The sequence below is a fragment of the Ambystoma mexicanum genome, chromosome 13 (genome assembly GCF_040938575.1).
Source record: "Ambystoma mexicanum isolate Mex_15411 chromosome 13, UKY_AmexF1_1, whole genome shotgun sequence".
Taxonomy (NCBI): domain Eukaryota; kingdom Metazoa; phylum Chordata; class Amphibia; order Caudata; family Ambystomatidae; genus Ambystoma; species Ambystoma mexicanum.
In genome coordinates this window covers 356,804,950-356,827,523 of record NC_090938.1, presented here as the reverse complement: position 1 = coordinate 356,827,523, position 22,574 = coordinate 356,804,950, and the positions used below count along the sequence as shown (strand labels likewise).

The window sequence follows — 22,574 nt, the reverse complement described above, 5'->3', positions numbered from 1 at the left end:
ATCCTACTCCAGTAACCCTTTTTCTACCTTTACAAATGTCTTCCGTAAGTGGTGCTCAGCAGAAAATGGAGTATAATAACAGTTGACATTTTTTATTTTCTGTTCTATTTTCAAAAACCCTCCGTAGCTGTATTTAAAGCGCAAACACCCCATAAATAACTTGCAATGAGTATTCCATGTCTAAAAGGCAGAGGAGCTGTCATACAACATTAACTGACAATCAAGGAAACCTTGAGGTGAACCAAAAAATGTCCAGAACATTTATTGGTTCAATAATTCAGTTTTGAGGTGAATTAGTAAAAAGTTCCAAAGTTGCTCCAGGTGAGGCTTGAACTCACAACCTCGGCATTGCTCACTGCATGTACTGCTGTATAAGTACCGCGCACTAACCGATTGCGCCACTGGAGCGGCTGTGTTTTGGTTTTCGACATGAAACTACACCCACAAACACACACACAAGTGTACAAAAGCACCCACAAGCTCTGGCATTGTCTTTTTAGCTGACACCAAATTATGGGTGCCTTGTAGTGCCCATATTGTGCCACTGGAGCTTACCTTTTAGCCTGATATACACTTTGCCACTGATGTTCAGCCAATGGTGCAGTCAAATGTCCCTTCTACATTTTTGTCATGCTGCAGGCAGTGCCACTGGAGCCAGCATGATGCTCTTCCTCATATTCAACACGTGTCAATTGAAACACCTCCCAATGTCATCTTGGCGATGCCTATAAACACCCCAGGACTTTGATGAATTTTTCTCAACAGCAAGTGAGGCAGTTTTCCTGCAAACGGCTGGATGTACCTCAACAAGGAACGCATTGTGGTTCTATTTTGAAGATGTTTGTGTTATTACCTGTAAAGACTTGAATGCCTAACATAATCCCTGTAGACGAGGTGGCCGAGTGGTTAAGGCGATGGACTGCTAATCTGCTGTACACGCGTGGTTTCGAATCCCACCTTTGTCGATTTTAACTTTTGAAATCTTTTTTAAACATCTGCATTGCTCTAAGCACCATTGCCATTGGCTTTCAAAGAACATATAGACAAAAGTGAAAATATGCATGTTAGTTGATTAAGAAGGACACAAACAAGGTTGTCGTGTTACTGGCAGGAATGCAATCTGCTGTGCTTGACTACCCTTTGAGCCAGAATCCGGATAGAAATTTAAAAAAGCAAAGGTAATATCCATATTGTCTCTCTGCTGCCATGTACATGTTTTTTTCAACTTTCACGCATCACATCTCCTCATTAGTCACCCTAAAATTGCGCGGAATACGCACAAATTAGCTGCTCCTCAAAAAATCGGCCAGAAAAAAACAGGTCAAATCACAATCATATACATACATTCTCACACACCCTTCAAATATGTCTACCCAGTAAACATCATGTTGTGTGCTCGTTGTGTTGCTGTTATGCGTCATAACCTGAGGGGCTCTGTAGCTCAGTGGCAGAGCACTGGTCTTGTAAACCAGGGGTCATGAGTTCGATCCTCATCAGGGCCTCCAAATGGTAATTTTCTTGAACATTGTTGAATAGGAACTGATATTGCACATTGTACCTGTGCAACCTTTTACCAATGGATTCGGGCCTATAACAAAGCCACAAGCGCAAGGTGTCTGAATAGTCTGTGGGGAAGGTCGGCTTTCTGGACCTAATTTCTTCAAGAAAAAGACCTTGATAATCTTGTGATGACAGATGCAGATGATCACGGTGAAGCCCTTACTCTATTGAACAGTACAGCGGTTCTGGGTTGCACGCCTTTCTCTATTTTCAGGGACGTTGATGTGGCAAAATTTAATTGGAAAAGGGTTATTGCCATCACTCACTATTTAAATTCAATGACATCACAGGAAGCAGCAGCATCTGAACTTTGATCTTGGCTGGAAACGTTGAATGATGCCAAACACTGGGAAACTGGAGCTTGCGTTATGCTGGTTTTACTACTAATGGTGTGCCATACGGAAGCTCAAGCACCTTCCTCTGGATTAGTGTTGTGAACCCTCCAGGAGCTCTTGTTATATTTTTCTGAACTTCAACTTGATGTGTTTATCTATCAATGGCCGGGTAAGGAAGAACGAGTCAACGATCTTGTTTCTACTATGACAAACATGATCTATTTTTCACTGACTTTGCACCACCATTGTTTTATCTCTTCTTTAAGCATGGGACTCGAGCACCGTTCCCAAACAGACGAGTTGGCCGAGTGGTTAAGGCGATGGACTACTAATCCATTGTGCTCTGCACGCGTGGGTTCGAATCCCACCTTTGTCGTATTTTTTCTTTATAGTCTGCATTTAAACATAGACCAAAGTCTTTCAACCTCCCTGTGAAAGACAGGAATGAGTACAGATATGGAAATAGAGATGTAAAAATAAGTTCATTGGTGCAGGCGGAGAATGAAATTAGTCAAAGACTTTCCTCGTAGGTTTCCATTCTTTACTATTATAGGAGCCAAAATCAGCACAGTTAGTAAATTCCCAAGCTTACATCCCAAATTCTTTTTTCTTTTAGTTGTCTGCCTTTTACATGTTCCTTTTGCCATCATTCTGACCTGCTATCTAAACTCATGAACCTGTTCAGCATCCTACTCAATACATACATACCCGTAAAAGTACATACTCAAACGCATACCGACAATGTATCACCAACATAAGCACACACGCTTTCGCAAATCAGATGTATGATGACGTACTGAACACATGCAGAGATATACAGCCATTTTTACACAACCAGAAATTCATATACCTGGAGATCTACCTAGGTAAAACCCATGGTTTCTTTGCACTTTCTGTTGTTGGCTGTGAGCAAGCAGCAGGTGGCCTTGTAGCTCAGTGGCAGAGCACTGGTCTCGTAAACCAGGGGTCATGAGTTCAAACCTCATCAGGGCCTCGGGCGGATTATTTTCAAAAAGCACGGGGAAGAGAAGCCAGAGTTGCACCATCTACAGAGAACCTTTTATGACGGGATGCATCCTCATAATTGAAGTCTTCCACAGAAGGAGTGAAATAGAGTTCGAGAGGAAGGCCTAATGTTTTCAGGCAAAGACTGACAAAAACCTTGCAATGTCGCATGTAGCTGCTTTGGTGAAAAGACTGTTCAAGTTCACAATGCAACGGAGGGGTGTTCCCCATCTCCATACAATCATCTCTTTGATAATGTAAACGTGCCAGGCGTGTTGAAAGACAAAGACAGACACAACCGCACATACCAGTTGAAGAAAGACAGCCAGCAAACACATTTGTATAGAGGTAAGCAAGCCTCAATTAGAGATGTGAGTCCCTCCGTTTCTGCGGGAGTCCACAAGTTTAATAAAAAATGAACACATATCTTTCATGTTCTAATGATTACCAATCTTTCTGATTAGCTCTGCATAGCTCCAATGGCTATGTGTGTGTGTGTGTGTGTATGTGCGTGTAGGGGAAGGGGTCGGTAGATGTGTTCACGCAGAGCAAGTTGCATACATCGCCAACAGCCATTCTCTCCTGCTCCTGTGCATCCAGTTCGGAAGCGAACCCACCCAATTGTTCTATATGTCTGCTACCCTGACCGCATTCACACATCATTGGCTATTAGTATGCAGCTTGTGGGCGCTGTCAATGGGATATAAGCACCATTACCCATGTCTGCAATAGCTAGACCAGATTCTGAGGTATGATGAGCAGGGGTCCAGGCACTTCGCCTGACGAACGCCGGGCCTAGCCCTGAGGGGCCTAACTGGGCATGGCCCTGTGTAAGGTAGGGTGAGCAGGGGACCACTTGCAACTAACCTTCGGCACCAATCAGGCATGGAGAGGTCTGTGCAAATGCCCAGCCCTTTAGCAATCTCGATCTGCAAAACCTTCAACTCCTAATTCTCATGGCTCCCAGAAGCCCTAGCCCATATGCAAATGAGGCGAGTTCTATCAGCATCCTTGTTCTGCTTGATTTTATCAAAGTGACTGCCTGATTAGTGAAAGGGTATTTATTCTCAGAGGTTTGCTTCAAAGGCGATAATGCAGTAAATAGACAACATTATTCTTTGTAAGTTGATATTGTCTCCTGGATCCTACTCCAGTAACCCTTTTTCTACCTTTACAAATGTCTTCCGTAAGTGGTGCTCAGCAGAAAATGGAGTATAATAACAGTTGACATTTTTTATTTTCTGTTCTATTTTCAAAAACCCTCCGTAGCTGTATTTAAAGCGCAAACACCCCATAAATAACTTGCAATGAGTATTCCATGTCTAAAAGGCAGAGGAGCTGTCATACAACATTAACTGACAATCAAGGAAACCTTGAGGTGAACCAAAAAATGTCCAGAACATTTATTGGTTCAATAATTCAGTTTTGAGGTGAATTAGTAAAAAGTTCCAAAGTTGCTCCAGGTGAGGCTTGAACTCACAACCTCGGCATTGCTCACTGCATGTACTGCTGTATAAGTACCGCGCGCTAACCGATTGCGCCACTGGAGCTGCTGTGTTTTGGTTTTCGACATGAAACTACACCCACAAACACACACACAAGTGTACAAAAGCACCCACAAGCTCTGGCATTGTCTTTTTAGCTGACACCAAATTATGGGTGCCTTGTAGTGCCCATATTGTGCCACTGGAGCTTACCTTTTAGCCTGATATACACTTTGCCACTGATGTTCAGCCAATGGTGCAGTCAAATGTCCCTTCTACATTTTTGTCATGCTGCAGGCAGTGCCACTGGAGCCAGCATGATGCTCTTCCTCATATTCAACACGTGTCAATTGAAACACCTCCCAATGTCATCTTGGCGATGCCTATAAACACCCCAGGACTTTGATGAATTTTTCTCAACAGCAAGTGAGGCAGTTTTCCTGCAAACGGCTGGATGTACCTCAACAAGGAACGCATTGTGGTTCTATTTTGAAGATGTTTGTGTTATTACCTGTAAAGACTTGAATGCCTAACATAATCCCTGTAGACGAGATGGCCGAGTGGTTAAGGCGATGGACTGCTAATCTGCTGTACACGCGTGGTTTCGAATCCCACCTTTGTCGATTTTAACTTTTGAAATCTTTTTTAAACATCTGCATTGCTCTAAGCACCATTGCCATTGGCTTTCAAAGAACATACAGACAAAAGTGAAAATATGCATGTTAGTTGATTAAGAAGGACACAAACAAGGTTGTCGTGTTACTGGCAGGAATGCAATTTGCTGTGCTTGACTACCCTTTGAGCCAGAATCCGGATAGAAATTTAAAAAAGCAAAGGTAATATCCATATTGTCTCTCTGCTGCCATGTACATGTTTTTTTCAACTTTCACGCATCACATCTCCTCATTAGTCACCCTAAAATTGCGCGGAATACGCACAAATTAGCTGCTCCTCAAAAAATCGGCCAGAAAAAAACAGGTCAAATCACAATCATATACATAGATTCTCACACACCCTTCAAATATGTCTACCCAGTAAACATCATGTTGTGTGCTCGTTGTGTTGCTGTTATGCGTCATAACCTGAGGGGCTCTGTAGCTCAGTGGCAGAGCACTGGTCTTGTAAACCAGGGGTCGTGAGTTTGATCCTCATCAGGGCCTCCAAATGGTAATTTTCTTGAACATTGTTGAATAGGAACTGATATTGCACATTGTACCTGTGCAACCTTTTACCAATGGATTCGGGCCTATAACAAAGCCACAAGCGCAAGGTGTCTGAATAGTCTGTGGGGAAGGTCGGCTTTCTGGACCTAATTTCTTCAAGAAAAAGACCTTGATAATCTTGTGATGACAGATGCAGATGATCACGGTGAAGCCCTTACTCTATTGAACAGTACAGCGGTTCTGGGTTGCACGCCTTTCTCTATTTTCAGGGACGTTGATGTGGCAAAATTTAATTGGAAAAGGGTTATTGCCATCACTCACTATTTAAATTCAATGACATCACAGGAAGCAGCAGCATCTGAACTTTGATCTTGGCTGGAAACGTTGAATGATGCCAAACACTGGGAAACTGGAGCTTGCGTTATGCTGGTTTTACTACTAATGGTGTGCCATACGGAAGCTCAAGCACCTTCCTCTGGATTAGTGTTGTGAACCCTCCAGGAGCTCTTGTTATATTTTTCTGAACTTCAACTTGATGTGTTTATCTATCAATGGCCGGGTAAGGAAGAACGAGTCAACGATCTTGTTTCTACTATGACAAACATGATCTATTTTTCACTGACTTTGCACCACCATTGTTTTATCTCTTCTTTAAGCATGGGACTCGAGCACCGTTCCCAAACAGACGAGGTGGCCGAGTGGTTAAGGCATGGACTACTAATCCATTGTGCTCTGCACACGTGGGTTCGAATCCCACCCTCGTTGTATTCTTTCTTTATAGTCTGCATTTAAACATAGACCAAAGTCTTTCAACCTCCCTGTGAAAGACAGGAATGAGTACAGATATGGAAATAGAGATGTAAAAATAAGTTCATTGGTGCAGGCGGAGAATGAAATTAGTCAAAGACTTTCCTCGTAGGTTTCCATTCTTTACTATTATAGGAGCCAAAATCAGCGCAGTTAGTAAATTCCCAAGCTTACATCCCAAATTCTTTTTTCTTTTAGTTGTCTGCCTTTTACATGTTCCTTTTGCCATCATTCTGACCTGCTATCTAAACTCATGAACCTGTTCAGCATCCTACTCAATACATACATACCCGTAAAAGTACATACTCAAACGCATACCGACAATGTATCACCAACATAAGCACACACGCTTTCGCAAATCAGATGTATGATGACGTACTGAACACATGCAGAGATATACAGCCATTTTTACACAACCAGAAATTCATATACCTGGAGATCTACCTAGGTAAAACCCATGGTTTCTTTGCACTTTCTGTTGTTGGCTGTGAGCAAGCAGCAGGTGGCCTTGTAGCTCAGTGGCAGAGCACTGGTCTCGTAAACCAGGGGTCATGAGTTCAAACCTCATCAGGGCCTCGGGCGGATTATTTTCAAAAAGCACGGGGAAGAGAAGCCAGAGTTGCACCATCTACAGAGAACCTTTTATGACGGGATGCATCCTCATAATTGAAGTCTTCCACAGAAGGAGTGAAATAGAGTTTGAGAGGAAGGCCTAATGTTTTCAGGCAAAGACTGACAAAAACCTTGCAATGTCGCATGTAGCTGCTTTGGTGAAAAGACTGTTCAAGTTCACAATGCAACGGAGGGGTGTTCCCCATCTCCATACAATCATCTCTTTGATAATGTAAACGTGCCAGGCGTGTTGAAAGACAAAGACAGACACAACCGCACATACCAGTTGAAGAAAGACAGCCAGCAAACACATTTGTATAGAGGTAAGCAAGCCTCAATTAGAGATGTGAGTCCCTCCGTTTCTGCGGGAGTCCACAAGTTTAATAAAAAATGAACACATATCTTTCATGTTCTAATGATTACCAATCTTTCTGATTAGCTCTGCATAGCTCCAATGGCTATGTGTGTGTGTGTGTGTGTATGTGCCCGTGTGTGTAGGGGAAGGGGTCGGTAGATGTGTTCACGCAGAGCAAGTTGCATACATCGCCAACAGCCATTCTCTCCTGCTCCTGTGCATCCAGTTCGGAAGCGAACCCACCCAATTGTTCTATATGTCTGCTACCCTGACCGCATTCACACATCATTGGCTATTAGTATGCAGCTTGTGGGCGCTGTCAATGGGATATAAGCACCATTCCCCATGTCTGCAATAGCTAGACCAGATTCTGAGGTATGATGAGCAGGGGTCCAGGCACTTCGCCTGACGAACGCCGGGCTTAGCCCTGCCGGGCCTAGCCCTGAGGGGCCTAACTGGGCATGGCCCTGTGTAAGGTAGGGTGAGCAGGGGACCACTTGCAACTAACCTTCGGCACCAATCAGGCATGGAGAGGTCTGTGCAAATGCCCAGCCCTTTAGCAATCTCGATCTGCAAAACCTTCAACTCCTAATTCTCATGGCTCCCAGAAGCCCTAGCCCATATGCAAATGAGGCGAGTTCCTATCAGCATCCTTGTTCTGCTTGATTTTATCAAAGTGACTGCCTGATTAGTGAAAGGGTATTTATTCTCAGAGGTTTGCTTCAAAGGCGATAATGCAGTAAATAGACAACATTATTCTTTGTAAGTTGATATTGTCTCCTGGATCCTACTCCAGTAACCCTTTTTCTACCTTTACAAATGTCTTCCGTAAGTGGTGCTCAGCAGAAAATGGAGTATAATAACAGTTGACATTTTTTATTTTCTGTTCTATTTTCAAAAACCCTCCGTAGCTGTATTTAAAGCGCAAACACCCCATAAATAACTTGCAATGAGTATTCCATGTCTAAAAGGCAGAGGAGCTGTCATACAACATTAACTGACAATCAAGGAAACCTTGAGGTGAACCAAAAAATGTCCAGAACATTTATTGGTTCAATAATTCAGTTTTGAGGTGAATTAGTAAAAAGTTCCAAAGTTGCTCCAGGTGAGGCTTGAACTCACAACCTCGGCATTGCTCACTGCATGTACTGCTGTATAAGTACCGCGCACTAACCGATTGCGCCACTGGAGCGGCTGTGTTTTGGTTTTCGACATGAAACTACACCCACAAACACACACACAAGTGTACAAAAGCACCCACAAGCTCTGGCATTGTCTTTTTAGCTGACACCAAATTATGGGTGCCTTGTAGTGCCCATATTGTGCCACTGGAGCTTACCTTTTAGCCTGATATACACTTTGCCACTGATGTTCAGCCAATGGTGCAGTCAAATGTCCCTTCTACATTTTTGTCATGCTGCAGGCAGTGCCACTGGAGCCAGCATGATGCTCTTCCTCATATTCAACACGTGTCAATTGAAACACCTCCCAATGTCATCTTGGCGATGCCTATAAACACCCCAGGACTTTGATGAATTTTTCTCAACAGCAAGTGAGGCAGTTTTCCTGCAAACGGCTGGATGTACCTCAACAAGGAACGCATTGTGGTTCTATTTTGAAGATGTTTGTGTTATTACCTGTAAAGACTTGAATGCCTAACATAATCCCTGTAGACGAGGTGGCCGAGTGGTTAAGGCGATGGACTGCTAATCTGCTGTACACGCGTGGTTTCGAATCCCACCTTTGTCGATTTTAACTTTTGAAATCTTTTTTAAACATCTGCATTGCTCTAAGCACCATTGCCATTGGCTTTCAAAGAACATACAGACAAAAGTGAAAATATGCATGTTAGTTGATTAAGAAGGACACAAACAAGGTTGTCGTGTTACTGGCAGGAATGCAATCTGCTGTGCTTGACTACCCTTTGAGCCAGAATCCGGATAGAAATTTAAAAAAGCAAAGGTAATATCCATATTGTCTCTCTGCTGCCATGTACATGTTTTTTTCAACTTTCACGCATCACATCTCCTCATTAGTCACCCTAAAATTGCGTGGAATACGCACAAATTAGCTGCTCCTCAAAAAATCGGCCAGAAAAAAACAGGTCAAATCACAATCATATACATACATTCTCACACACCCTTCAAATATGTCTACCCAGTAAACATCATGTTGTGTGCTCGTTGTGTTGCTGTTATGCGTCATAACCTGAGGGGCTCTGTAGCTCAGTGGCAGAGCACTGGTCTTGTAAACCAGGGGTCATGAGTTCGATCCTCATCAGGGCCTCCAAATGGTAATTTTCTTGAACATTGTTGAATAGGAACTGATATTGCACATTGTACCTGTGCAACCTTTTACCAATGGATTCGGGCCTATAACAAAGCCACAAGCGCAAGGTGTCTGAATAGTCTGTGGGGAAGGTCGGCTTTCTGGACCTAATTTCTTCAAGAAAAAGACCTTGATAATCTTGTGATGACAGATGCAGATGATCACGGTGAAGCCCTTACTCTATTGAACAGTACAGCGGTTCTGGGTTGCACGCCTTTCTCTATTTTCAGGGACGTTGATGTGGCAAAATTTAATTGGAAAAGGGTTATTGCCATCACTCACTATTTAAATTCAATGACATCACAGGAAGCAGCAGCATCTGAACTTTGATCTTGGCTGGAAACGTTGAATGATGCCAAACACTGGGAAACTGGAGCTTGCGTTATGCTGGTTTTACTACTAATGGTGTGCCATACGGAAGCTCAAGCACCTTCCTCTGGATTAGTGTTGTGAACCCTCCAGGAGCTCTTGTTATATTTTTCTGAACTTCAACTTGATGTGTTTATCTATCAATGGCCGGGTAAGGAAGAACGAGTCAACGATCTTGTTTCTACTATGACAAACATGATCTATTTTTCACTGACTTTGCACCACCATTGTTTTATCTCTTCTTTAAGCATGGGACTCGAGCACCGTTCCCAAACAGACGAGTTGGCCGAGTGGTTAAGGCGATGGACTACTAATCCATTGTGCTCTGCACGCGTGGGTTCGAATCCCACCTTTGTCGTATTTTTTCTTTATAGTCTGCATTTAAACATAGACCAAAGTCTTTCAACCTCCCTGTGAAAGACAGGAATGAGTACAGATATGGAAATAGAGATGTAAAAATAAGTTCATTGGTGCAGGCGGAGAATGAAATTAGTCAAAGACTTTCCTCGTAGGTTTCCATTCTTTACTATTATAGGAGCCAAAATCAGCACAGTTAGTAAATTCCCAAGCTTACATCCCAAATTCTTTTTTCTTTTAGTTGTCTGCCTTTTACATGTTCCTTTTGCCATCATTCTGACCTGCTATCTAAACTCATGAACCTGTTCAGCATCCTACTCAATACATACATACCCGTAAAAGTACATACTCAAACGCATACCGACAATGTATCACCAACATAAGCACACACGCTTTCGCAAATCAGATGTATGATGACGTACTGAACACATGCAGAGATATACAGCCATTTTTACACAACCAGAAATTCATATACCTGGAGATCTACCTAGGTAAAACCCATGGTTTCTTTGCACTTTCTGTTGTTGGCTGTGAGCAAGCAGCAGGTGGCCTTGTAGCTCAGTGGCAGAGCACTGGTCTCGTAAACCAGGGGTCATGAGTTCAAACCTCATCAGGGCCTCGGGCGGATTATTTTCAAAAAGCACGGGGAAGAGAAGCCAGAGTTGCACCATCTACAGAGAACCTTTTATGACGGGATGCATCCTCATAATTGAAGTCTTCCACAGAAGGAGTGAAATAGAGTTCGAGAGGAAGGCCTAATGTTTTCAGGCAAAGACTGACAAAAACCTTGCAATGTCGCATGTAGCTGCTTTGGTGAAAAGACTGTTCAAGTTCACAATGCAACGGAGGGGTGTTCCCCATCTCCATACAATCATCTCTTTGATAATGTAAACGTGCCAGGCGTGTTGAAAGACAAAGACAGACACAACCGCACATACCAGTTGAAGAAAGACAGCCAGCAAACACATTTGTATAGAGGTAAGCAAGCCTCAATTAGAGATGTGAGTCCCTCCGTTTCTGCGGGAGTCCACAAGTTTAATAAAAAATGAACACATATCTTTCATGTTCTAATGATTACCAATCTTTCTGATTAGCTCTGCATAGCTCCAATGGCTATGTGTGTGTGTGTGTGTGTATGTGCGTGTAGGGGAAGGGGTCGGTAGATGTGTTCACGCAGAGCAAGTTGCATACATCGCCAACAGCCATTCTCTCCTGCTCCTGTGCATCCAGTTCGGAAGCGAACCCACCCAATTGTTCTATATGTCTGCTACCCTGACCGCATTCACACATCATTGGCTATTAGTATGCAGCTTGTGGGCGCTGTCAATGGGATATAAGCACCATTACCCATGTCTGCAATAGCTAGACCAGATTCTGAGGTATGATGAGCAGGGGTCCAGGCACTTCGCCTGACGAACGCCGGGCCTAGCCCTGAGGGGCCTAACTGGGCATGGCCCTGTGTAAGGTAGGGTGAGCAGGGGACCACTTGCAACTAACCTTCGGCACCAATCAGGCATGGAGAGGTCTGTGCAAATGCCCAGCCCTTTAGCAATCTCGATCTGCAAAACCTTCAACTCCTAATTCTCATGGCTCCCAGAAGCCCTAGCCCATATGCAAATGAGGCGAGTTCTATCAGCATCCTTGTTCTGCTTGATTTTATCAAAGTGACTGCCTGATTAGTGAAAGGGTATTTATTCTCAGAGGTTTGCTTCAAAGGCGATAATGCAGTAAATAGACAACATTATTCTTTGTAAGTTGATATTGTCTCCTGGATCCTACTCCAGTAACCCTTTTTCTACCTTTACAAATGTCTTCCGTAAGTGGTGCTCAGCAGAAAATGGAGTATAATAACAGTTGACATTTTTTATTTTCTGTTCTATTTTCAAAAACCCTCCGTAGCTGTATTTAAAGCGCAAACACCCCATAAATAACTTGCAATGAGTATTCCATGTCTAAAAGGCAGAGGAGCTGTCATACAACATTAACTGACAATCAAGGAAACCTTGAGGTGAACCAAAAAATGTCCAGAACATTTATTGGTTCAATAATTCAGTTTTGAGGTGAATTAGTAAAAAGTTCCAAAGTTGCTCCAGGTGAGGCTTGAACTCACAACCTCGGCATTGCTCACTGCATGTACTGCTGTATAAGTACCGCGCGCTAACCGATTGCGCCACTGGAGCTGCTGTGTTTTGGTTTTCGACATGAAACTACACCCACAAACACACACACAAGTGTACAAAAGCACCCACAAGCTCTGGCATTGTCTTTTTAGCTGACACCAAATTATGGGTGCCTTGTAGTGCCCATATTGTGCCACTGGAGCTTACCTTTTAGCCTGATATACACTTTGCCACTGATGTTCAGCCAATGGTGCAGTCAAATGTCCCTTCTACATTTTTGTCATGCTGCAGGCAGTGCCACTGGAGCCAGCATGATGCTCTTCCTCATATTCAACACGTGTCAATTGAAACACCTCCCAATGTCATCTTGGCGATGCCTATAAACACCCCAGGACTTTGATGAATTTTTCTCAACAGCAAGTGAGGCAGTTTTCCTGCAAACGGCTGGATGTACCTCAACAAGGAACGCATTGTGGTTCTATTTTGAAGATGTTTGTGTTATTACCTGTAAAGACTTGAATGCCTAACATAATCCCTGTAGACGAGATGGCCGAGTGGTTAAGGCGATGGACTGCTAATCTGCTGTACACGCGTGGTTTCGAATCCCACCTTTGTCGATTTTAACTTTTGAAATCTTTTTTAAACATCTGCATTGCTCTAAGCACCATTGCCATTGGCTTTCAAAGAACATACAGACAAAAGTGAAAATATGCATGTTAGTTGATTAAGAAGGACACAAACAAGGTTGTCGTGTTACTGGCAGGAATGCAATTTGCTGTGCTTGACTACCCTTTGAGCCAGAATCCGGATAGAAATTTAAAAAAGCAAAGGTAATATCCATATTGTCTCTCTGCTGCCATGTACATGTTTTTTTCAACTTTCACGCATCACATCTCCTCATTAGTCACCCTAAAATTGCGCGGAATACGCACAAATTAGCTGCTCCTCAAAAAATCGGCCAGAAAAAAACAGGTCAAATCACAATCATATACATAGATTCTCACACACCCTTCAAATATGTCTACCCAGTAAACATCATGTTGTGTGCTCGTTGTGTTGCTGTTATGCGTCATAACCTGAGGGGCTCTGTAGCTCAGTGGCAGAGCACTGGTCTTGTAAACCAGGGGTCGTGAGTTCGATCCTCATCAGGGCCTCCAAATGGTAATTTTCTTGAACATTGTTGAATAGGAACTGATATTGCACATTGTACCTGTGCAACCTTTTACCAATGGATTCGGGCCTATAACAAAGCCACAAGCGCAAGGTGTCTGAATAGTCTGTGGGGAAGGTCGGCTTTCTGGACCTAATTTCTTCAAGAAAAAGACCTTGATAATCTTGTGATGACAGATGCAGATGATCACGGTGAAGCCCTTACTCTATTGAACAGTACAGCGGTTCTGGGTTGCACGCCTTTCTCTATTTTCAGGGACGTTGATGTGGCAAAATTTAATTGGAAAAGGGTTATTGCCATCACTCACTATTTAAATTCAATGACATCACAGGAAGCAGCAGCATCTGAACTTTGATCTTGGCTGGAAACGTTGAATGATGCCAAACACTGGGAAACTGGAGCTTGCGTTATGCTGGTTTTACTACTAATGGTGTGCCATACGGAAGCTCAAGCACCTTCCTCTGGATTAGTGTTGTGAACCCTCCAGGAGCTCTTGTTATATTTTTCTGAACTTCAACTTGATGTGTTTATCTATCAATGGCCGGGTAAGGAAGAACGAGTCAACGATCTTGTTTCTACTATGACAAACATGATCTATTTTTCACTGACTTTGCACCACCATTGTTTTATCTCTTCTTTAAGCATGGGACTCGAGCACCGTTCCCAAACAGACGAGGTGGCCGAGTGGTTAAGGCATGGACTACTAATCCATTGTGCTCTGCACACGTGGGTTCGAATCCCACCCTCGTTGTATTCTTTCTTTATAGTCTGCATTTAAACATAGACCAAAGTCTTTCAACCTCCCTGTGAAAGACAGGAATGAGTACAGATATGGAAATAGAGATGTAAAAATAAGTTCATTGGTGCAGGCGGAGAATGAAATTAGTCAAAGACTTTCCTCGTAGGTTTCCATTCTTTACTATTATAGGAGCCAAAATCAGCGCAGTTAGTAAATTCCCAAGCTTACATCCCAAATTCTTTTTTCTTTTAGTTGTCTGCCTTTTACATGTTCCTTTTGCCATCATTCTGACCTGCTATCTAAACTCATGAACCTGTTCAGCATCCTACTCAATACATACATACCCGTAAAAGTACATACTCAAACGCATACCGACAATGTATCACCAACATAAGCACACACGCTTTCGCAAATCAGATGTATGATGACGTACTGAACACATGCAGAGATATACAGCCATTTTTACACAACCAGAAATTCATATACCTGGAGATCTACCTAGGTAAAACCCATGGTTTCTTTGCACTTTCTGTTGTTGGCTGTGAGCAAGCAGCAGGTGGCCTTGTAGCTCAGTGGCAGAGCACTGGTCTCGTAAACCAGGGGTCATGAGTTCAAACCTCATCAGGGCCTCGGGCGGATTATTTTCAAAAAGCACGGGGAAGAGAAGCCAGAGTTGCACCATCTACAGAGAACCTTTTATGACGGGATGCATCCTCATAATTGAAGTCTTCCACAGAAGGAGTGAAATAGAGTTCGAGAGGAAGGCCTAATGTTTTCAGGCAAAGACTGACAAAAACCTTGCAATGTCGCATGTAGCTGCTTTGGTGAAAAGACTGTTCAAGTTCACAATGCAACGGAGGGGTGTTCCCCATCTCCATACAATCATCTCTTTGATAATGTAAACGTGCCAGGCGTGTTGAAAGACAAAGACAGACACAACCGCACATACCAGTTGAAGAAAGACAGCCAGCAAACACATTTGTATAGAGGTAAGCAAGCCTCAATTAGAGATGTGAGTCCCTCCGTTTCTGCGGGAGTCCACAAGTTTAATAAAAAATGAACACATATCTTTCATGTTCTAATGATTACCAATCTTTCTGATTAGCTCTGCATAGCTCCAATGGCTATGTGTGTGTGTGTGTGTGTATGTGCCCGTGTGTGTAGGGGAAGGGGTCGGTAGATGTGTTCACGCAGAGCAAGTTGCATACATCGCCAACAGCCATTCTCTCCTGCTCCTGTGCATCCAGTTCGGAAGCGAACCCACCCAATTGTTCTATATGTCTGCTACCCTGACCGCATTCACACATCATTGGCTATTAGTATGCAGCTTGTGGGCGCTGTCAATGGGATATAAGCACCATTCCCCATGTCTGCAATAGCTAGACCAGATTCTGAGGTATGATGAGCAGGGGTCCAGGCACTTCGCCTGACAAACGCCGGGCTTAGCCCTGCCGGGCCTAGCCCTGAGGGGCCTAACTGGGCATGGCCCTGTGTAAGGTAGGGTGAGCAGGGGACCACTTGCAACTAACCTTCGGCACCAATCAGGCATGGAGAGGTCTGTGCAAATGCCCAGCCCTTTAGCAATCTCGATCTGCAAAACCTTCAACTCCTAATTCTCATGGCTCCCAGAAGCCCTAGCCCATATGCAAATGAGGCGAGTTCCTATCAGCATCCTTGTTCTGCTTGATTTTATCAAAGTGACTGCCTGATTAGTGAAAGGGTATTTATTCTCAGAGGTTTGCTTCAAAGGCGATAATGCAGTAAATAGACAACATTATTCTTTGTAAGTTGATATTGTCTCCTGGATCCTACTCCAGTAACCCTTTTTCTACCTTTACAAATGTCTTCCGTAAGTGGTGCTCAGCAGAAAATGGAGTATAATAACAGTTGACATTTTTTATTTTCTGTTCTATTTTCAAAAACCCTCCGTAGCTGTATTTAAAGCGCAAACACCCCATAAATAACTTGCAATGAGTATTCCATGTCTAAAAGGCAGAGGAGCTGTCATACAACATTAACTGACAATCAAGGAAACCTTGAGGTGAACCAAAAAATGTCCAGAACATTTATTGGTTCAATAATTCAGTTTTGAGGTGAATTAGTAAAAAGTTCCAAAGTTGCTCCAGGTGAGGCTTGAACTCACAACCTCGGCATTGCTCACTGCATGTACTGCTGTATAAGTACCGCGCGCTAACCGATTGCGCCACTGGAGCTGCTGTGTTTTGGTTTTCGACATGAAACTACACCCACAAACACACACACAAGTGTACAAAAGCACCCACAAGCTCTGGCATTGTCTTTTTAGCTGACACCAAATTATGGGTGCCTTGTAGTGCCCATATTGTGCCACTGGAGCTTACCTTTTAGCCTGATATACACTTTGCCACTGATGTTCAGCCAATGGTGCAGTCAAATGTCCCTTCTACATTTTTGTCATGCTGCAGGCAGTGCCACTGGAGCCAGCATGATGCTCTTCCTCATATTCAACACGTGTCAATTGAAACACCTCCCAATGTCATCTTGGCGATGCCTATAAACACCCCAGGACTTTGATGAATTTTTCTCAACAGCAAGTGAGGCAGTTTTCCTGCAAACGGCTGGATGTACCTCAACAAGGAACGCATTGTGGTTCTATTTTGAAGATGTTTGTGTTATTACCTGTAAAGACTTGAATGCCTAACATAATCTCTGTAGACGAGGTGGCCGAGTGGTTAAGGCGATGGACTGCTAATCTGCTGTACACGCGTGGTTTCGAATCCCACCTTTGTCGATTTTAACTTTTGAAATCTTTTTTAAACATCTGCATTGCTCTAAGCACCATTGCCATTGGCTTTCAAAGAACATACAGACAAAAGTGAAAATATGCATGTTAGTTGATTAAGAAGGACACAAACAAGGTTGTCGTGTTACTGGCAGGAATGCAATCTGCTGTGCTTGACTACCCTTTGAGCCAGAATCCGGATAGAAATTTAAAAAAGCAAAGGTAATATCCATATTGTCTCTCTGCTGCCATGTACATGTTTTTTTCAACTTTCACGCATCACATCTCCTCATTAGTCACCCTAAAATTGCGCGGAATACGCACAAATTAGCTGCTCCTCAAAAAATCGGCCAGAAAAAAACAGGTCAAATCACAATCATATACATACATTCTCACACACCCTTCAAATATGTCTACCCAGTAAACATCATGTTGTGTGCTCGTTGTGTTGCTGTTATGCGTCATAACCTGAGGGGCTCTGTAGCTCAGTGGCAGACACTGGTCTTGTAAACCAGGGGTCGTGAGTTCGATCCTCATCAGGGCCTCCAAATGGTAATTTTCTTGAACATTGTTGAATAGGAACTGATATTGTACCTGTGCAACCTTTTACCAATGGATTCGGGCCTATAACAAAGCCACAAGCGCAAGGTGTCTGAATAGTCTGTGGGGAAGGTCGGCTTTCTGGACCTAATTTCTTCAAGAAAAAGACCTTGATAATCTTGTGATGACAGATGCAGATGATCACGGTGAAGCCCTTACTCTATTGAACAGTACAGCGGTTCTGGGTTGCACGCCTTTCTCTATTTTCAGGGACGTTGATGTGGCAAAATTTAATTGGAAAAGGGTTATTGCCATCACTCACTATTTAAATTCAATGACATCACAGGAAGCAGCAGCATCTGAACTTTGATCTTGGCTGGAAACGTTGAATGATGCCAAACACTGGGAAACTGGAGCTTGCGTTATGCTGGTTTTACTACTAATGGTGTGCCATACGGAAGCTCAAGCACCTTCCTCTGGATTAGTGTTGTGAACCCTCCAGGAGCTCTTGTTATATTTTTCTGAACTTCAACTTGATGTGTTTATCTATCAATGGCCGGGTAAGGAAGAACGAGTCAACGATCTTGTTTCTACTATGACAAACATGATCTATTTTTCACTGACTTTGCACCACCATTGTTTTATCTCTTCTTTAAGCATGGGACTCGAGCACCGTTCCCAAACAGACGAGGTGGCCGAGTGGTTAAGGCGATGGACTGCTAATCCATTGTGCTCTGCACGCGTGGGTTCGAATCCCACCTTCGTCGTATTTTTTCTTTATAGTCTGCATTTAAACATAGACCAAAGTCTTTCAACCTCCCTGTGAAAGACAGGAATGAGTACAGATAAACATCTGCATTGCTCTAAGCACCATTGCCATTGGCTTTCAAAGAACATACAGACAAAAGTGAAAATATGCATGTTAGTTGATTAAGAAGGACACAAACAAGGTTGTCGTGTTACTGGCAGGAATGCAATCTGCTGTGCTTGACTACCCTTTGAGCCAGAATCCGGATAGAAATTTAAAAAAGCAAAGGTAATATCCATATTGTCTCTCTGCTGCCATGTACATGTTTTTTTCAACTTTCACGCATCACATCTCCTCATTAGTCACCCTAAAATTGCGCGGAATACGCACAAATTAGCTGCTCCTCAAAAAATCGGCCAGAAAAAAACAGGTCAAATCACAATCATATACATACATTCTCACACACCCTTCAAATATGTCTACCCAGTAAACATGTTGTGTGCTCGTTGTGTTGCTGTTATGCGTCATAACCTGAGGGGCTCTGTAGCTCAGTGGCAGACACTGGTCTTGTAAACCAGGGGTCGTGAGTTCGATCCTCATCAGGGCCTCCAATTGGTAATTTTCTTGAACATTGTTGAATAGGAACTGATATTGTACCTGTGCAACCTTTTACCAATGGATTCGGGCCTATAACAAAGCCACAAGCGCAAGGTGTCTGAATAGTCTGTGGGGAAGGTCGGCTTTCTGGACCTAATTTCTTCAAGAAAAAGACCTTGATAATCTTGTGATGACAGATGCAGATGATCACGGTGAAGCCCTTACTCTATTGAACAGTACAGCGGTTCTGGGTTGCACGCCTTTCTCTATTTTCAGGGACGTTGATGTGGCAAAATTTAATTGGAAAAGGGTTATTGCCATCACTCACTATTTAAATTCAATGACATCACAGGAAGCAGCAGCATCTGAACTTTGATCTTGGCTGGAAACGTTGAATGATGCCAAACACTGGGAAACTGGAGCTTGCGTTATGCTGGTTTTACTACTAATGGTGTGCCATACGGAAGCTCAAGCACCTTCCTCTGGATTAGTGTTGTGAACCCTCCAGGAGCTCTTGTTATATTTTTCTGAACTTCAACTTGATGTGTTTATCTATCAATGGCCGGGTAAGGAAGAACGAGTCAACGATCTTGTTTCTACTATGACAAACATGATCTATTTTTCACTGACTTTGCACCACCATTGTTTTATCTCTTCTTTAAGCATGGGACTCGAGCACCGTTCCCAAACAGACGAGTTGGCCGAGTGGTTAAGGCGATGGACTACTAATCCATTGTGCTCTGCACGCGTGGGTTCGAATCCCACCTTTGTCGTATTTTTTCTTTATAGTCTGCATTTAAACATAGACCAAAGTCTTTCAACCTCCCTGTGAAAGACAGGAATGAGTACAGATATGGAAATAGAGATGTAAAAATAAGTTCATTGGTGCAGGCGGAGAATGAAATTAGTCAAAGACTTTCCTCGTAGGTTTCCATTCTTTACTATTATAGGAGCCAAAATCAGCACAGTTAGTAAATTCCCAAGCTTACATCCCAAATTCTTTTTTCTTTTAGTTGTCTGCCTTTTACATGTTCCTTTTGCCATCATTCTGACCTGCTATCTAAACTCATGAACCTGTTCAGCATCCTACTCAATACATACATACCCGTAAAAGTACATACTCAAACGCATACCGACAATGTATCACCAACATAAGCACACACGCTTTCGCAAATCAGATGTATGATGACGTACTGAACACATGCAGAGATATACAGCCATTTTTACACAACCAGAAATTCATATACCTGGAGATCTACTTAGGTAAAACCCATGGTTTCTTTGCACTTTCTGTTGTTGGCTGTGAGCAAGCAGCAGGTGGCCTTGTAGCTCAGTGGCAGAGCACTGGTCTCGTAAACCAGGGGTCATGAGTTCAAACCTCATCAGGGCCTCGGGCGGATTATTTTCAAAAAGCACGGGGAAGAGAAGCCAGAGTTGCACCATCTACAGAGAACCTTTTATGACGGGATGCATCCTCATAATTGAAGTCTTCCACAGAAGGAGTGAAATAGAGTTCGAGAGGAAGGCCTAATGTTTTCAGGCAAAGACTGACAAAAACCTTGCAATGTCGCATGTAGCTGCTTTGGTGAAAAGACTGTTCAAGTTCACAATGCAACGGAGGGGTGTTCCCCATCTCCATACAATCATCTCTTTGATAATGTAAACGTGCCAGGCGTGTTGAAAGACAAAGACAGACACAACCGCACATACCAGTTGAAGAAAGACAGCCAGCAAACACATTTGTATAGAGGTAAGCAAGCCTCAATTAGAGATGTGAGTCCCTCCGTTTCTGCGGGAGTCCACAAGTTTAATAAAAAATGAACACATATCTTTCATGTTCTAATGATTACCAATCTTTCTGATTAGCTCTGCATAGCTCCAATGGCTATGTGTGTGTGTGTGTGTGTATGTGCCCGTGTGTGTAGGGGAAGGGGTCGGTAGATGTGTTCACGCAGAGCAAGTTGCATACATCGCCAACAGTCATTCTCTCCTGCTCCTGTGCATCCAGTTCGGAAGCGAACCCACCCAATTGTTCTATATGTCTGCTACCCTGACCGCATTCACACATCATTGGCTATTAGTATGCAGCTTGTGGGCGCTGTCAATGGGATATAAGCACCATTCCCCATGTCTGCAATAGCTAGACCAGATTCTGAGGTATGATGAGCAGGGGTCCAGGCACTTCGCCTGACAAACGCCGGGCTTAGCCCTGCCGGGCCTAGCCCTGAGGGGCCTAACTGGGCATGGCCCTGTGTAAGGTAGGGTGAGCAGGGGACCACTTGCAACTAACCTTCGGCACCAATCAGGCATGGAGAGGTCTGTGCAAATGCCCAGCCCTTTAGCAATCTCGATCTGCAAAACCTTCAACTCCTAATTCTCATGGCTCCCAGAAGCCCTAGCCCATATGCAAATGAGGCGAGTTCCTATCAGCATCCTTGTTCTGCTTGATTTTATCAAAGTGACTGCCTGATTAGTGAAAGGGTATTTATTCTCAGAGGTTTGCTTCAAAGGCGATAATGCAGTAAATAGACAACATTATTCTTTGTAAGTTGATATTGTCTCCTGGATCCTACTCCAGTAACCCTTTTTCTACCTTTACAAATGTCTTCCGTAAGTGGTGCTCAGCAGAAAATGGAGTATAATAACAGTTGACATTTTTTATTTTCTGTTCTTTTTTCAAAAACCCTCCGTAGCTGTATTTAAAGCGCAAACACCCCATAAATAACTTGCAATGAGTATTCCATGTCTAAAAGGCAGAGGAGCTGTCATACAACATTAACTGACAATCAAGGAAACCTTGAGGTGAACCAAAAAATGTCCAGAACATTTATTGGTTCAATAATTCAGTTTTGAGGTGAATTAGTAAAAAGTTCCAAAGTTGCTCCAGGTGAGGCTTGAACTCACAACCTCGGCATTGCTCACTGCATGTACTGCTGTATAAGTACCGCGCGCTAACCGATTGCGCCACTGGAGCTGCTGTGTTTTGGTTTTCGACATGAAACTACACCCACAAACACACACACAAGTGTACAAAAGCACCCACAAGCTCTGGCATTGTCTTTTTAGCTGACACCAAATTATGGGTGCCTTGTAGTGCCCATATTGTGCCACTGGAGCTTACCTTTTAGCCTGATATACACTTTGCCACTGATGTTCAGCCAATGGTGCAGTCAAATGTCCCTTCTACATTTTTGTCATGCTGCAGGCAGTGCCACTGGAGCCAGCATGATGCTCTTCCTCATATTCAACACGTGTCAATTGAAACACCTCCCAATGTCATCTTGGCGATGCCTATAAACACCCCAGGACTTTGATGAATTTTTCTCAACAGCAAGTGAGGCAGTTTTCCTGCAAACGGCTGGATGTACCTCAACAAGGAACGCATTGTGGTTCTATTTTGAAGATGTTTGTGTTATTACCTGTAAAGACTTGAATGCCTAACATAATCTCTGTAGACGAGGTGGCCGAGTGGTTAAGGCGATGGACTGCTAATCTGCTGTACACGCGTGGTTTCGAATCCCAC

General features: G+C 43.3%; 21 non-coding genes across 21 annotated transcripts; 15 read left to right on the top strand and 6 right to left on the bottom strand.

The window, feature by feature from the left end:
- Window positions 1–313: 313 nt before the first annotated feature.
- On the bottom strand, window positions 314–408 carry TRNAI-UAU (transfer RNA isoleucine (anticodon UAU)). The gene is made up of 2 exons: window positions 371–408; window positions 314–349 (listed from the first exon to the last, which is right to left on the bottom strand). It is a non-coding gene; the product is annotated as a tRNA-Ile (tRNA).
- A 1,022-nt stretch (window positions 409–1,430) lies between these two features.
- Window positions 1,431–1,502, top strand: TRNAT-UGU (transfer RNA threonine (anticodon UGU)). Its single transcript has one exon. It is a non-coding gene; the product is annotated as a tRNA-Thr (tRNA).
- A 687-nt stretch (window positions 1,503–2,189) lies between these two features.
- TRNAS-ACU (transfer RNA serine (anticodon ACU)) lies at window positions 2,190–2,271 on the top strand. The gene has a single exon. It is a non-coding gene; the product is annotated as a tRNA-Ser (tRNA).
- A 546-nt stretch (window positions 2,272–2,817) lies between these two features.
- On the top strand, window positions 2,818–2,889 carry TRNAT-CGU (transfer RNA threonine (anticodon CGU)). The gene has a single exon. It is a non-coding gene; the product is annotated as a tRNA-Thr (tRNA).
- Window positions 2,890–4,355: 1,466 nt separating this feature from the next.
- TRNAI-UAU (transfer RNA isoleucine (anticodon UAU)) lies at window positions 4,356–4,450 on the bottom strand. Its single transcript has 2 exons — window positions 4,413–4,450; window positions 4,356–4,391 (listed from the first exon to the last, which is right to left on the bottom strand). It is a non-coding gene; the product is annotated as a tRNA-Ile (tRNA).
- A 1,022-nt stretch (window positions 4,451–5,472) lies between these two features.
- Window positions 5,473–5,544, top strand: TRNAT-UGU (transfer RNA threonine (anticodon UGU)). Its single transcript has one exon. It is a non-coding gene; the product is annotated as a tRNA-Thr (tRNA).
- A 687-nt stretch (window positions 5,545–6,231) lies between these two features.
- TRNAS-ACU (transfer RNA serine (anticodon ACU)) lies at window positions 6,232–6,312 on the top strand. The gene has a single exon. It is a non-coding gene; the product is annotated as a tRNA-Ser (tRNA).
- Window positions 6,313–6,858: 546 nt separating this feature from the next.
- TRNAT-CGU (transfer RNA threonine (anticodon CGU)) lies at window positions 6,859–6,930 on the top strand. The gene has a single exon. It is a non-coding gene; the product is annotated as a tRNA-Thr (tRNA).
- Window positions 6,931–8,418: 1,488 nt separating this feature from the next.
- On the bottom strand, window positions 8,419–8,513 carry TRNAI-UAU (transfer RNA isoleucine (anticodon UAU)). Its single transcript has 2 exons — window positions 8,476–8,513; window positions 8,419–8,454 (listed from the first exon to the last, which is right to left on the bottom strand). It is a non-coding gene; the product is annotated as a tRNA-Ile (tRNA).
- Window positions 8,514–9,535: 1,022 nt separating this feature from the next.
- TRNAT-UGU (transfer RNA threonine (anticodon UGU)) lies at window positions 9,536–9,607 on the top strand. The gene has a single exon. It is a non-coding gene; the product is annotated as a tRNA-Thr (tRNA).
- Window positions 9,608–10,294: 687 nt separating this feature from the next.
- Window positions 10,295–10,376, top strand: TRNAS-ACU (transfer RNA serine (anticodon ACU)). The gene has a single exon. It is a non-coding gene; the product is annotated as a tRNA-Ser (tRNA).
- Window positions 10,377–10,922: 546 nt separating this feature from the next.
- TRNAT-CGU (transfer RNA threonine (anticodon CGU)) lies at window positions 10,923–10,994 on the top strand. Its single transcript has one exon. It is a non-coding gene; the product is annotated as a tRNA-Thr (tRNA).
- Window positions 10,995–12,460: 1,466 nt separating this feature from the next.
- Window positions 12,461–12,555, bottom strand: TRNAI-UAU (transfer RNA isoleucine (anticodon UAU)). Its single transcript has 2 exons — window positions 12,518–12,555; window positions 12,461–12,496 (listed from the first exon to the last, which is right to left on the bottom strand). It is a non-coding gene; the product is annotated as a tRNA-Ile (tRNA).
- A 1,022-nt stretch (window positions 12,556–13,577) lies between these two features.
- On the top strand, window positions 13,578–13,649 carry TRNAT-UGU (transfer RNA threonine (anticodon UGU)). Its single transcript has one exon. It is a non-coding gene; the product is annotated as a tRNA-Thr (tRNA).
- Window positions 13,650–14,336: 687 nt separating this feature from the next.
- TRNAS-ACU (transfer RNA serine (anticodon ACU)) lies at window positions 14,337–14,417 on the top strand. The gene has a single exon. It is a non-coding gene; the product is annotated as a tRNA-Ser (tRNA).
- A 546-nt stretch (window positions 14,418–14,963) lies between these two features.
- Window positions 14,964–15,035, top strand: TRNAT-CGU (transfer RNA threonine (anticodon CGU)). The gene has a single exon. It is a non-coding gene; the product is annotated as a tRNA-Thr (tRNA).
- Window positions 15,036–16,523: 1,488 nt separating this feature from the next.
- Window positions 16,524–16,618, bottom strand: TRNAI-UAU (transfer RNA isoleucine (anticodon UAU)). The gene is made up of 2 exons: window positions 16,581–16,618; window positions 16,524–16,559 (listed from the first exon to the last, which is right to left on the bottom strand). It is a non-coding gene; the product is annotated as a tRNA-Ile (tRNA).
- Window positions 16,619–18,391: 1,773 nt separating this feature from the next.
- Window positions 18,392–18,473, top strand: TRNAS-GCU (transfer RNA serine (anticodon GCU)). The gene has a single exon. It is a non-coding gene; the product is annotated as a tRNA-Ser (tRNA).
- A 1,269-nt stretch (window positions 18,474–19,742) lies between these two features.
- On the top strand, window positions 19,743–19,824 carry TRNAS-ACU (transfer RNA serine (anticodon ACU)). Its single transcript has one exon. It is a non-coding gene; the product is annotated as a tRNA-Ser (tRNA).
- Window positions 19,825–20,370: 546 nt separating this feature from the next.
- TRNAT-CGU (transfer RNA threonine (anticodon CGU)) lies at window positions 20,371–20,442 on the top strand. The gene has a single exon. It is a non-coding gene; the product is annotated as a tRNA-Thr (tRNA).
- A 1,488-nt stretch (window positions 20,443–21,930) lies between these two features.
- TRNAI-UAU (transfer RNA isoleucine (anticodon UAU)) lies at window positions 21,931–22,025 on the bottom strand. The gene is made up of 2 exons: window positions 21,988–22,025; window positions 21,931–21,966 (listed from the first exon to the last, which is right to left on the bottom strand). It is a non-coding gene; the product is annotated as a tRNA-Ile (tRNA).
- Between the last annotated feature and the right edge of the window lie 549 nt (window positions 22,026–22,574).